General features: G+C 35.1%; 1 pseudogene; it reads left to right on the top strand.

Annotated features, from left to right (window-relative positions):
- Positions 1-1430: 1430 nt before the first annotated feature.
- On the top strand, positions 1431-9047 carry LOC115994375 (annotated as a pseudogene).
- The last annotated feature ends 3594 nt before the right edge of the window (positions 9048-12641 follow it).

Here is a 12641-nt window from a genome sequence, read left to right on the forward strand (position 1 = left end):
CCACCCAGAGTAATTTACCTGTCCTCTTTTCTCTTTCAAGTAAATACCTAACTAGGGCAATTGATTTCTCTATTAATTGCTTAAGTTAGAAATACAGTGGGTGCTTACTTATCTGGGCCAAAATGGCCCATTAGCATTAATTTTTGAAATATTTAGCAACAGAGCACTGTTTCGAAAATAATTAGGGAAATACCACTTTTTCCGAAAACGTCACTATAGGGCTTAAAAAACGCCACTATAGGGCCCCTTGAACTTGTTATGGGGACTTACAAAAAATTTTGCAGGAAAACGCCGCTATAGGGCCCAAAAACGTCACTATAGGGCTTAAAAAACGCCACTATAGGGCTCCTTGAACCTGTTATGGGACTGATAAAAAATTTTGCAGGAAAACGCCGCTATAGGGCCCAAAAACGTCACTATAGGACTTAAAAACGCCACTATAGGGCCCCTTGAACCTGTTATGGGACTTATAAAAAAATTTTGCAGGAAAACGCCGCTATAGGGCCCGAAAAAGTGGTATTTCCCTAATTATTTCCGAAACAGTGCTGTGTTGCTAAATATTTCAAAAATTAATGCTAATGGGCCATTTTGGCCTACTTATCTGCTCATAAATAGTGCAAATAGCATTTAAGTTCGCATGTGGTTTGGTGTTGGGATAACATGGATCTAAGAACTACAGTTTTAATGCTTCTTTTGTTTGTACTAAGAAATGTGGCCGAGGGGTAAGTTCTCCATTATAACTTTTATGATAACTTTTACAGCGATTTAAACTTTTTCCAGTATATTTCACGGTTAAACTTTTATTTTATGGTTTTAATAAATTATAAATTATAAAATGTCACATAATTTTATATTTTAAATTACGTGACACTAGAAAAATATTTATATTTATAATATTTAATTTGAATCATAAAAATATATTAATCTCCAATATTTATATTTATAATATTTAATGTGAATAATGAAATAGATCTACATAGAGACAATCATGTTTTTTTTTTTCAAGATTTGAGTAATTTATGGATCTTCATTTTTCTTGTCATCCACTTCACTTGAGATGGAGAGAGTCTATTTTAAAGTAAAAATTTAATATTTGGAATCTAACAATATATATAGTTCCATGCATGTCAAGAATTCATTTCACGGTTAGGATTCTATTTCTAGAATCTAACAACATACAGTGCCACACTTAAATGGTGTAGCAATTTGAACCATCAAATAGTGACCATTTCAAGTAGGGACCAAAGGATCCATTTCTTCAGCCACCCACAGTATTTTGTCCATCTCCTCTTTTCCTTTTCAAGTAAATACGTAACTGCTAGGACAATTGATTTATTTATTGCTTAAGTTAGTGGTACTGTGGTGGTTCTCTGCTTTTAAATAGTGCATATCTACATTTAAGTTCCCATGTGGTTTGGCACTGGGATAACATGGATCTAACAACTACAGTTTTGATGGTTCTTTTGTTTGTACTTGGGAATGTGACTGAGGGGGAAGTTCTCCATTATAACTTTTATGATAAGTCTTGTCCACAACTTGAGAACATTGTTAGAGCTGGCCTAGTACCTCTCTTTGTCACTGATCCCACCTCACCTGCAGCTTTGTTGAGGCTCATGTTTCATGATTGCCAAGTTCAGGTTCTCTCTCTCTTTTACACACACACAACTACATTTGGTTAGACTTAATTGTGACACTAACATATAGTTAATTGTTTCATAATTAAAAAGGGGTGTGATGCTTCAATTCTTGTTGATCCAATTGAGGGAAATGTGTCATCTGAAATGGCTTCAGAAAAGAGAAATTTCGGAATTCGGAAAAGAGAGTTAATCAGCATAGTAAAATCAATGGTGGAAGCAGCATGTCCCCAGCAAGTTTCTTGTGCTGACATTCTCATATTGGCTGCTCGTGAGGCAGTTGCTATGTCCGGAGGGCCACAAATAGAGGTTCCCTTGGGACGTAAGGATTCCTTCACTGCTCCAAGCTATCAACAAGCTGATGCTTGGATCCCTCCTGCCACAACTACTGGAGTTGATGACATGCTTCACATTTTCACTAGTAAAGGAATGACCATTCAAGAATCGGTAGCCCTAATCAGTATATAATCAAATGATCATGAAATTTTCATTGCCATACATAATTTATACATGGACGCAAACATGAAACACAACAAGACACTAGACCAACAATTCTTGAAAAATTACATAGCAGTGATATGACAATTAATTAATATAATTTTAGGCATATATATATATTTTTTAAAATATATGTTTATTTCAAGATTTTAAAATATACATGTTGGCATGTTTCCAGCTGTTATGCATATACACATTGTTGCCTATCTTGATTTTCTTACCCTATGCCTTGGAATAATTGTCTAGGATTTTTTTTTTTACTTAAAGAGGATGGTTGTGAAATTTGCAGGTGCGCATACACTAGGAGTTACACATTGTGCAAGCATTTTGTATCTATCAAGATCAAGGCAAGCATTTAGAGCAGAAGAAGCAAGATTCAACACGTATAGCCAGGGGCGGAGCTAGAAATTTTGGTTTGGGGGGGCCAAATTGTGATGCTAATATATTAGTTAAGACAAACCTCTACACACACACATATATATAAATTAATTTACTAAGAGAATTTATCATTTTCTAAATTTTAATGAGTATATAAAAGTTATGTATTTCTTCTATTAGACATGTACAAAAATTTATCATTTTCTGCATAGTTTAATTTGTCAAACCTCTTAAATTATATGATTTTAATATAATTTCTCTTTTTTTAAGAGCACCATTGAAATAACTCAAAATTTGGGGGGGCCAACTTCAATTTTTACATGCTACATTTTTTAAAATGTAAATAATATACATACTATAAATTAATTTTTTAAAATTTTGGGGGGGCCTTGGTCCCCCCACCTTTGTATGTGGCTCCGCCACTGCGTATAGCAGAGGTTCAAGAAGCAATATCTGAAGCACTTGTAGCTTAGTAGCTGTGTTTGTATTATAGACAATATACGACCTGTAGTTTAGTATTATTTTCTTTCATTAGTGTTCACACGTGAGTAGGATGGTTAGTAACACGTGAGAGTGGTTGTTAGTTTGTTATTTTAGTTTGTTAGCTCAGCACTCTGTTTTTCGTTCCTAGCTGAACTTGATGCTGTATATAAAGACACAAGCTAAATTAATTCAATAATAATTCAGTTTTTCCCAATTCTTTCATTTCTCATATGGTATCAGAGCTCCTAGAAGCTTAAAATTCTATGTTGAAATGGGCCGTGTGTATGACTTTAATTGCCAAGCCCATTCCAACGTAAATAGAATCCTATTTGTAATAGGATTTTTACTTTAGCCGACTTTTGAAATATATATATATATATATATATATATTTATATATATATATATATATATTAGGTTTTGTGAAGTAAGGTGTGCAGCCGTGTGAGTATATAGAAAAAGTTCCAATTAACCTAGTGATAAAGCCGCATGAGAGAAAATAGAGAAAAGAGAGGCAGTCAGCTTCTATTTTTATTTTTTCTGTGAGAGAGTACTAGGGTGTAATTGGGATTTGGGTTTCTTGAGAGTGTTCTTGTGCACTATTGTATTTTCCCTGATAATAGTGAAATCCCTGCAACTCCGTGGACGTAGGCAAATTGCCGAACCACGTAAATATTGTCTTGTGCGTGTGATTATTTTTCTTTGACGTGTGTTTTCTCTATTTATTTTGTTTCTCACAAGTTAGGAATTTTTGGTTAAATTCCCTACATTCTAGGGTTTTACAGATTTGAGAATTTTTCTTTCATCATCCACCATTGTTACTTTTCTCCAAGCTTTCTCAAAATCTTTTCAAGCTTTTCCTTTTGCTTTAATGGCTGACGCAACAGCAGCTAACACTTCCACCACTAAATCTTCATCTTCTTCGCAAGACTCATATAATCTCAATGATCCACTGTTCTTACATCCTGGAGAAAATCCAGGGGCTGTTCTTACTTCTCAACCTTTGGTTGGAGAAGAAAATTATTTTGCTTGGGCAAGATCAGTGAGGAAATCTTTGATTGGCAAAAATAAGCTTGGCTTTATAGATGGTTCTATAACCATTTCTTCTCCACTCGTGAATTCACCAACACCTGTTCAAGCATGGATTCGTGCTGATAATATAGTTGGCACTTGGATCATCAACTCAGTATCACCAAAACTTCAGGGTAGTATCATTTACAGAGATACTGCTTTTGAGATTTGGACTGAGCTTCGAGACATATTCAGTCAAGAAAATGGGACCAAGGTTTTCAATATCCAGAAGCAAATTGTTGAGATTCATCAGGGAGAACAATCACTCACTGATTACTTCACTCAGCTTAAAGTCTTGTGGGATCAGCTTCAAAATCTTAGTCCATTTCCTCAATGCACTTGTGGTAAGTGTGTGTGCAATGTTAATTAGAGGTTGAAGGATCTTTAAACCAAAGAAGCCACAATGAAGTTTCTCATGGGAGTCAATGATGTGTTTTCTCAAGTCAGAACACAAATTTTGCTCATGGATCCACTGCCTTTTGTTAATAAGGCTCATTCTTTGTTCATTCAAGAGGAAATGCAAAGAACTGTTACCAATTCTGTTAGAGTTGAGTCTACTATTTTGGCCACCAAGAGCTCAAGCACAAATCCAAAAGGAAAGGAAAGGCTTTTATGTACTCAATGTGGAAAGTTGGGTCATATAGTGGATAAATGTTACAAACTCCATGGTTTTCCACCAGGTTACAAATTTAAGAACAGGAATATGATGGCTCATCAAGTTTCAATTGTTGCAAATCAGTTCCAGGGTTATTGCTTGGCTCCAAATACTAATCATAATTCTATTGCAAATCAGTTTCAAGGGCATTGCTTGGCTCCAAATACTGAGTACAATCATGTTGTCACTGCTCAAGCACCTGCATTTACTCTTGAACAGTACCAACAGCTTCTGTCTTTGATTGGAGTTCACCAAACTTCATCAGTTCAAGAACCTCACATGGTTAATGCTGTTTCTTTGCCATCCAATGCAGTTGCAGGTACTGTTTCTTGTTCACCACATTTAGTCTTTTCTACTAAGGTTGTGAATAGAAAGGCTTTTGGTGTTGAAACTTGGGTTATAGATATTGGTGCTACAAATCACATAGTTTGTTCAATGCATTTATTGACTTCCTTTACTGCAATTTCAAATATTGTGGTTGAATTGCCTAATGGGGAGGCTGCTCTTGTGACCCATGTTGGTACAATTAAGCTTTCCTCACATATTACCCTAACAAATGTCCTTTGTGTGCCTTCCTTTTCATTTAACTTGATATCTGTTAGTGCCTTAACTCATTCTCAACCTCTTTGTGTTGTATTTCTGTCCAATTATTGTTTTATACAGGCCCTTACCTGTTGGAACACGATTGGAATGGGCATAAAGCATGATGGACTTTATCTGTTACAAGGGTCTAGCCTTTCTAAAGCTTCTAGTTCTCTTGATGATTTTCTTCTCAAGAATAAGTTCAGTTCTTTCACTGCTTTTTCTTCTTCTGTTTCTCATGCCAACTTGTATTCCCTATGGCATTCTAGATTAGGACATCCATTTGATATGAAAATTCATGCTTTAGGTCATCTTTTTCCTTTCTTGCAAAATTGTTGTATTAAAGACTGCATTGTATGTCCTTTGGCAAAGCAAAATAGACTACCCTTTCCTTTTGATAATAAAAGAGTTGTTCATTCATTTGATCTTGTTCACATAGATATTTGGGGGCCATTTTCCATTCCTACTACTGCTGGACATAAATATTTCCTTACAATTGTAGATGATGCATCAAGGGCTACTTGGCTTTTCCTAATGAAAGCTAAATCAAAAGTTGGGCCTTTGATTGTTTCATTTTACAATATGGTACATACTTAATTTCAAACTCCAATTAAGTCCATTAGAACTGATAATGCTTTAGAGTTTAACATGATTGATTTCTACACCTCTAAAGGCATTATTCATCAACAAAGCTGTGTTTACACTCCACAAAAGAATTCAGTTGTGGAGAGGAAACATCAGCACATTCTGGCAACAGCTAGGGCCTTGCAAATTCAGTCCAACATTCCTCTTGTTTTCTGGGGTGATTGCATCCTCATAGTTGTCTATTTGATCAATAGACTTCCTACCCCTTTTCTGCAACATAAGTCTCCATATGAGGTGCTTTTCAATCAAATTCCTTCTTATTCTCACCTTAGAACTTTTGGCTGCCTTTGCTTTGCTATTGATGTCACTCCACATAAGCATAAGTTCACTCCTAGGGCTAGGAAGTCAATCTTCTTAGGATATCCTTTTAACATCAAAGGTTACAAGCTGTTTGATTTTCAATCTCACTCTATTTTCATCTCTAGGGATGTCATTTTTCATGAAAAGGTTTTTCCTTTTGCTTCCCACACTTCCCTTCCTTCATCTGATTTGATTCCTTTGCCTAGTATTCCTTCTATTCCTCCTGTTTTTCTTGATCCTATCTCATCTGTCAATTTTGATTCCATTGTTCAAATTCATCATGATCTTGACACAGATGATCAAGCATTTCCTGATGCATTTGATCATGTTGCTACTGATGTTCTTGATCATGATGTTTCTGCTACTCCTGTTGTGCATAGTAATGCTCCTAGAAGGTCTAGTAGGGTGCCTAAACCTCCATCTTATCTTAAGGCTTATCATTGTAACCAAGTTTCATCAGCATCCATCTCCAATCAGTCCCAATCAGGTACTTCCCATCCTCTTTCTTCCTATATCTCTTATGCCACTTTATCTCCTACCTACAAATCCTTTTGTTGCTCGATTTGTACCAACACAGAACCTAAGTACTTTTCACAAGCTGTAACTGACCCTAAGTGGCAAGATGCCATGGATGCTAAAATTGCTGCCTTGGAAGCAAATAATACATGGACTGTCACTCCTTTGCCTCATAATAAACATCCTATAGGATGCAAATGGGTCTATAGGATTAAGTATAAGGCTGATGGGTCTATTGAGAGGTATAAAGCTAGGTTGGTTGCAAAGGGATTTACTCAAAAGAAGGGTTTAGACTACCTTGAAACCTTCAGCCCTGTTGCCAAAATGGTTTCTGTGAAGTGTGTGCTTGCAGTGGCTACTGTGAAAGGTTGGTTTCTTAGCCAACTTGATGTCAATAATGCTTTTCTTTATGGTGACTTGCATGAAGAAGTGTACATGGCCCTTCCACCTGGTTTTCACAGCAAGGGGGAGCATGTAGAGCAACTTGTATGCAGGTTGAATAAGTCACTCTATGGCCTTAAACAGGCCTCAAGACAGTGGTTTTCATAGTTCTCAAGCACATTGATTCAACTTGGGTCCACTCAATCTAAAGCTGACTACTCACTCTTCACCAGGCAACAAGGAGATTCATTCATTGTTTTGTTAGTATATGTTGATGATGTTCTCATAGCAAGCAATGATAAGGAGCAGGTTGATCAGTTTAAGGTGATGTTGAATCAGAAATTCCAGTTGAAGGATTTGGGTGCATTGAGATATTTTCTTGGTTTGGAAGTAGCTAGGACAGAAAAAGGCATCTCCTTGTGTCAATGGAAGTATGCTCTTGAGATTTTGGAGGATGCAGGGCTTCTTGGGTGCAAACCTGTCAAAATTCCTATGGATCAAAATTTAAAACTCAGCAAACATGAGGCGTTATTACTTGATGATCCAGGTCAATATAGAAGATTGGTGGGAAGGCTGCTGTACCTAAGCATCACTAGGCCTGACATTACTTTTGCAGTCCACAAACTAAGCCAATTTATGGCTAAACCAAGAAAACCACACCTTGAGGCAGCACTTAAGGTTTTGTAGTACTTGAAGAATGAACCTGGCAAAGGTATTTTCTTCTCAGCAAGTTCAGAGTTGCATGTGAAAGTTTTTACAGATTCTGACTGGGCTTCATGTCCAGATACCAGAAGGTCTGTTATTGGATATTGTATATTCATTGGAGATTTATTAGTTTCCTGGAAATCAAAGAAACAATCCACTGTTTCTAGATCATCAGCAGAAGCAGAGTATAGGGCAATGGCTATTTCAACTTGTGAGATAGTTTGGATTCTCTATTTGTTAAAGGATCTTCAGGTTAATCACAATAGAGAAGCATTGTTGTTCTGTGATAGCCAGGCAGCTCTCCACATAGGTTCTAACCCTGTTTTCCATGAACGAACGAAGCATATAGAAATTGATTGTCATGTTTTGAGGAATAAAGTGTTGGAGAGAGTTATCAAGCTTATTCATGTTAGAACACAGTCCCAATTAGTAGATTTGCTCACTAAGGCTTTGAGTCATAAACAGTTTTCAGAACTTTTATCCAAGATGGGACTCATCAACATTTATCAACCTACAGTCCATCTTGAGGGGGAGTATCAAGATCAAGGCAAGCATTTAGAGCAGAAGAAGCAAGATTCAACACGTATAGCAGAGGTTCAAGAAGCAATATCTGAAGCACTTGTAGCTTAGTAGCTGTGTTTGTATTATAGACAATATATGACCTGTAGTTTAGTATTATTTTCTTTCATTAGTGTTCACACATGAGTAGGATGGTTAGTCACACGTGAGAGTGGTTTTTAGTTTGTTAGCTCAGTACTCTGTTTTTGGTTCCTAGCTGAACTTGATGCTATATATAAAGGCACAAGCTAAATTAATTCAATAATAATTCAGTTTTTCCCAAACAAAGCTGAAGGTGACAAGGCCCTCATCAAGAAATGGAACCTGGGTATGAAGCATTCTTGATGTTAAATTGTCCTGAATGGTCTTTAACCTCGAACATAAGTTTTGTTCTTAATGATCCTACTGCCTTTATATTTGATAACCTATATTACAAGAATGCAATGGGAGGCCGTGCCGCCGTGGTGTACTGAGAATTGATGCTGAAATGGTATCTGATCCTCGAACGGCTCAAATTGTGAAACATTTTGCTAGTGATCGGGATGATTTCTTTCGTGCATTTTCCTCGGCCTTTGTTAAGCTCTCTACTTCAGGCTCTCTGAATCAAGGTGTTATTAGAAAGCGTTGTAATGTATTAGACTAAGAGGTTTTGAACTACTAGAGATGATAGTTTACTATCAACTTATATCTTAAAGTTTACTATCCCTATATCTTAAAGTTCAAGTCTATGTTTCAAGAAGCTGATAATTTTATAGTCATGACCAACTCATTATAAATTTGTTACAACGTTCCTAATTATTATAAGTAATGCTAAAAACACATCTTTTACAATTGTTTTTTTTTTTTTTTTTTCCTTCATAATTACTAATAATATGGTTTGTTATGATTAGAGCAATACTTCTTTTTTTTTTTGGGTAAAAATTAGAGCAATACTAATTTCATACTTTTATATGAGTCCACAAATAACACTATTTTATTATGCACTAATCATAATAAATTATATTAGTAATTGTAAAAAAGTTATAAAAAATATTATGTTCTTATATTTGTTGAATTACTAAAGCTTTCTGACTCTTCGAAAGCTCATTATCCACCTTTAACATGCCCATAACTTTTTTGCAAGATTTTTCTTTGGGATTTGAGCAAGCATTAAGATAGATTAGTTGCTTATAGTTAGGTTATCATGTGTAGAGTTTTATAAAAAAAAAAAAAAATCAATATTTATTATTTAATCTACCTTCTCTTAGTAGATTAAGAATGTCCAAAAGTTCAATTAAATAATTAAATGGGTTAATTCTAACTTTATTTGAATTGTGAGGGTCTAATTTAACTGTAACGATCGAAATTTTGTGAAAAGATCTAGAGTTTAGTTCAAAGATTAATTACAAATTACCAAAATTAGCTATAAGCTTTAGGCATTCAGTGAGAACGATAGGACACGACATAGGGGCTAGGGCTTCAATCTTTTATCAGCAGCTGGTTTCTGACAACTTTAACATATGAAACTTAATCCTATTACTGATTTTGGAGAAAAAAAATTTGAAGTGAAATTTTACTCCAAGTTCTTATTAGGGAATTTTATACGAAAGGGAATTACCTTTTTTTATTTATTTATTTTTTTAATAGTAAACAAAAGAGGGATTTTCCAAACTTGAGTTCCTTTATTCCGGTTAATATGAAAATTTAGTGGAAATGTGGATTTCAAACATCCAAATTCCAAATTCAAATTTCCTGGCGAAGTGTAATTTTACGGATTCTATCAACATTTCTTCTCTCATACCACCCATCATTTACATTGTAGCTGCCACCGTCATTGTCGCTATCAATTTTGTAGCTTCTACAATCACAATCAACATTACCATTAACGTAACAGCAACTACTACCATTATGGTTGCTAGTCCTACCAGCATCAACCATTGACTATGTTGCTATCACCGCCAGCATTATACTTGTGAGTTGTAACACAAAACAATGATAGTAAGGTTGGGCTAAATGGTCTGAATTTCTTAAGGTTCGGGTCTTTAGATTGGTTCCAAATTAAGGCTGGGCTGAGTCTCATAAAGTTTAGATGGTTTCGAGCTGGGCTGAATTCAAGTTCACCCGCTTGGGCCGACTTTTAGTGCGTTTATAGAGTTGGGTTTGTGATCTTGCATTTCTAAGTTCTAACCCGTCCATTAGATTCACAGCCTTTCTAATTTATCACCAAGCCTAAGAGACTCATAAGGATTTTTTTTTTTTTTTTTTTTTTTTTTTTGGGTTTATAAGGCGGTATTATTTATTTATTGATAATTATAATATGCTGCTAATTTCACAGTTCAAATCATTTTCCCCTAGATCCCAAAGTAGTTTGTGCATGGAGAGGTACCAATTTAGCTACAATGCCCTTGGCTTATATAAGGCTGTATTATAAAGACAAAATAAGAATTATTACAAATTTACAAATGGATAAAATTAAGTGGGGGCTAGGCCAAGATTTTTATTAGAGTCATATTTTCTATGTAATTGACTAATCTTTTAACAAAATGCACTTTACTTGTAAATTGGGTAGATCTAAGTTGGGTTTGATACATATTAAGTAGTTGTATTAAAGACATAAAAATTGATCCAAGAAACAAGTGAAGAATAACTATTTTATTGAAACTCGACAGATAGCTCAACAGAAAGCTACTATCGAAATTTACTGGGCAGCTCGACACAAGCTCGATCTTTCGAGCTTTACGAATTCAGAATTTCCAGATCTAAATTTCAGCCCATGTTGAAGTATTTGTTTAGGGTTTCTTTTCTCACAACCCTAGACATATATAAAACTTATTTTAAAAGCCGTCTCACACGGATACAGAGATCAAGAGTTTATTTTTCTCTGTGAGAAGCTACTAGCTACTGCGTTTGTACGCCATAACGTTTTGTAACCAATTGCTTCTTGATCTTCATTGTTGATGAAGTGAAGAACTTTGCAGCCAACAACAATCATTCAAGTTGCTGGAGTTAGTTACGTACTGGGATCCATGCAAAAGGGTTAGTCACAGATTGAAGATTTGTGCAACAAATGAAAGAAGACTACTACAAGATCAAGTCCAATTGAGTATTGGAGCAAAGATTTAATGTAGGTTAGTATTTCAAAATAGGCCAGGGTAGTGGTAAAATTCCTTATACTTGTAACCGCTTGATTGTTGATTAGTGGATTATTGGGAGTGCTGACCTTAAAATGTGAGGTTTTTGCCTTGCGAGAGGTTTTCCCCATTTGTCAACAAATCACAATATCAATTTAATTTCCGCTGCATTTAGTTTAATTGGTGATTTGTTGGTGCCTCCATGATTTGCATGCAATTTAACCTAATTAATTAACTTGGGTAATTGAATTAATTAATCGGGATTAAGCTATCTTAACCCAACAATTTTAAAAAATAAATAAATAATTTTTTCCTATGATATTAACAAAAAAAGAAAAAAGAAAAAGAAGTTTGGAGATTTATTTTTTATTTTATGTTTTGCTGATTTTTTTTGTTTTGTTGAAACTTGAAAAGAAAGAGAGAACAAAAAAATTATCTTTTTATTTATTTATTTATAGTATATTTCATGTATTTAATTCATTGGCCTCCTTTGTTTTCTTTATTTTTTCGCCTCTTTTCCCCATATTTTTTTTCTTAAGTTTTACCTATTACGAATATTGACAAAACGGGTTGAAATGGTTATAGACAATCAACTATTTGTTTCTTTTGAGAAAGTATTACCTGTGCTGGTCTCATGAGACCCATGTCTCACTGACATGTGGGTCCCACACGCATGGGATCCACATGTCAGTGAGACATAGGTCTCAAGAGATCGGCACATACAAGATTTTTCCATTTCTTTCACAATAGGACTTAGTTAGCTCTAGATGGGATATCAACCTTATGAAAGATTTAGTGATTTACAATCCCTTATAATAATGACATATATATTTTTTTAGTGATAGCATGGTGTAAGTACTCAGAAAATAAAGGGCCAAGCCTACTAAGAATAGTGGTACCTTATCCTTCAAACCAAGCCTAAACAATAGAAGAGAGTGAGAAAATACTTTAAGTGCAATTCCTAGCTAAGTTCAAGTCTAAGGCCGAAGAGTCTAGAGCAATAGATGAGTGAAATTTAAGTAGTAATTGAGAATAATGTTCTCCTCAGGCTGGTTTGAGGATTAGTCTCTTATATATATTTGGTTCAGGTTTTACACCAGATAATAAACTATTCACTTCCTTCTTTT

This window comes from Quercus lobata, chromosome 6 (assembly GCF_001633185.2).
Source record: "Quercus lobata isolate SW786 chromosome 6, ValleyOak3.0 Primary Assembly, whole genome shotgun sequence".
Taxonomy (NCBI): Eukaryota; Viridiplantae; Streptophyta; class Magnoliopsida; order Fagales; family Fagaceae; genus Quercus; species Quercus lobata.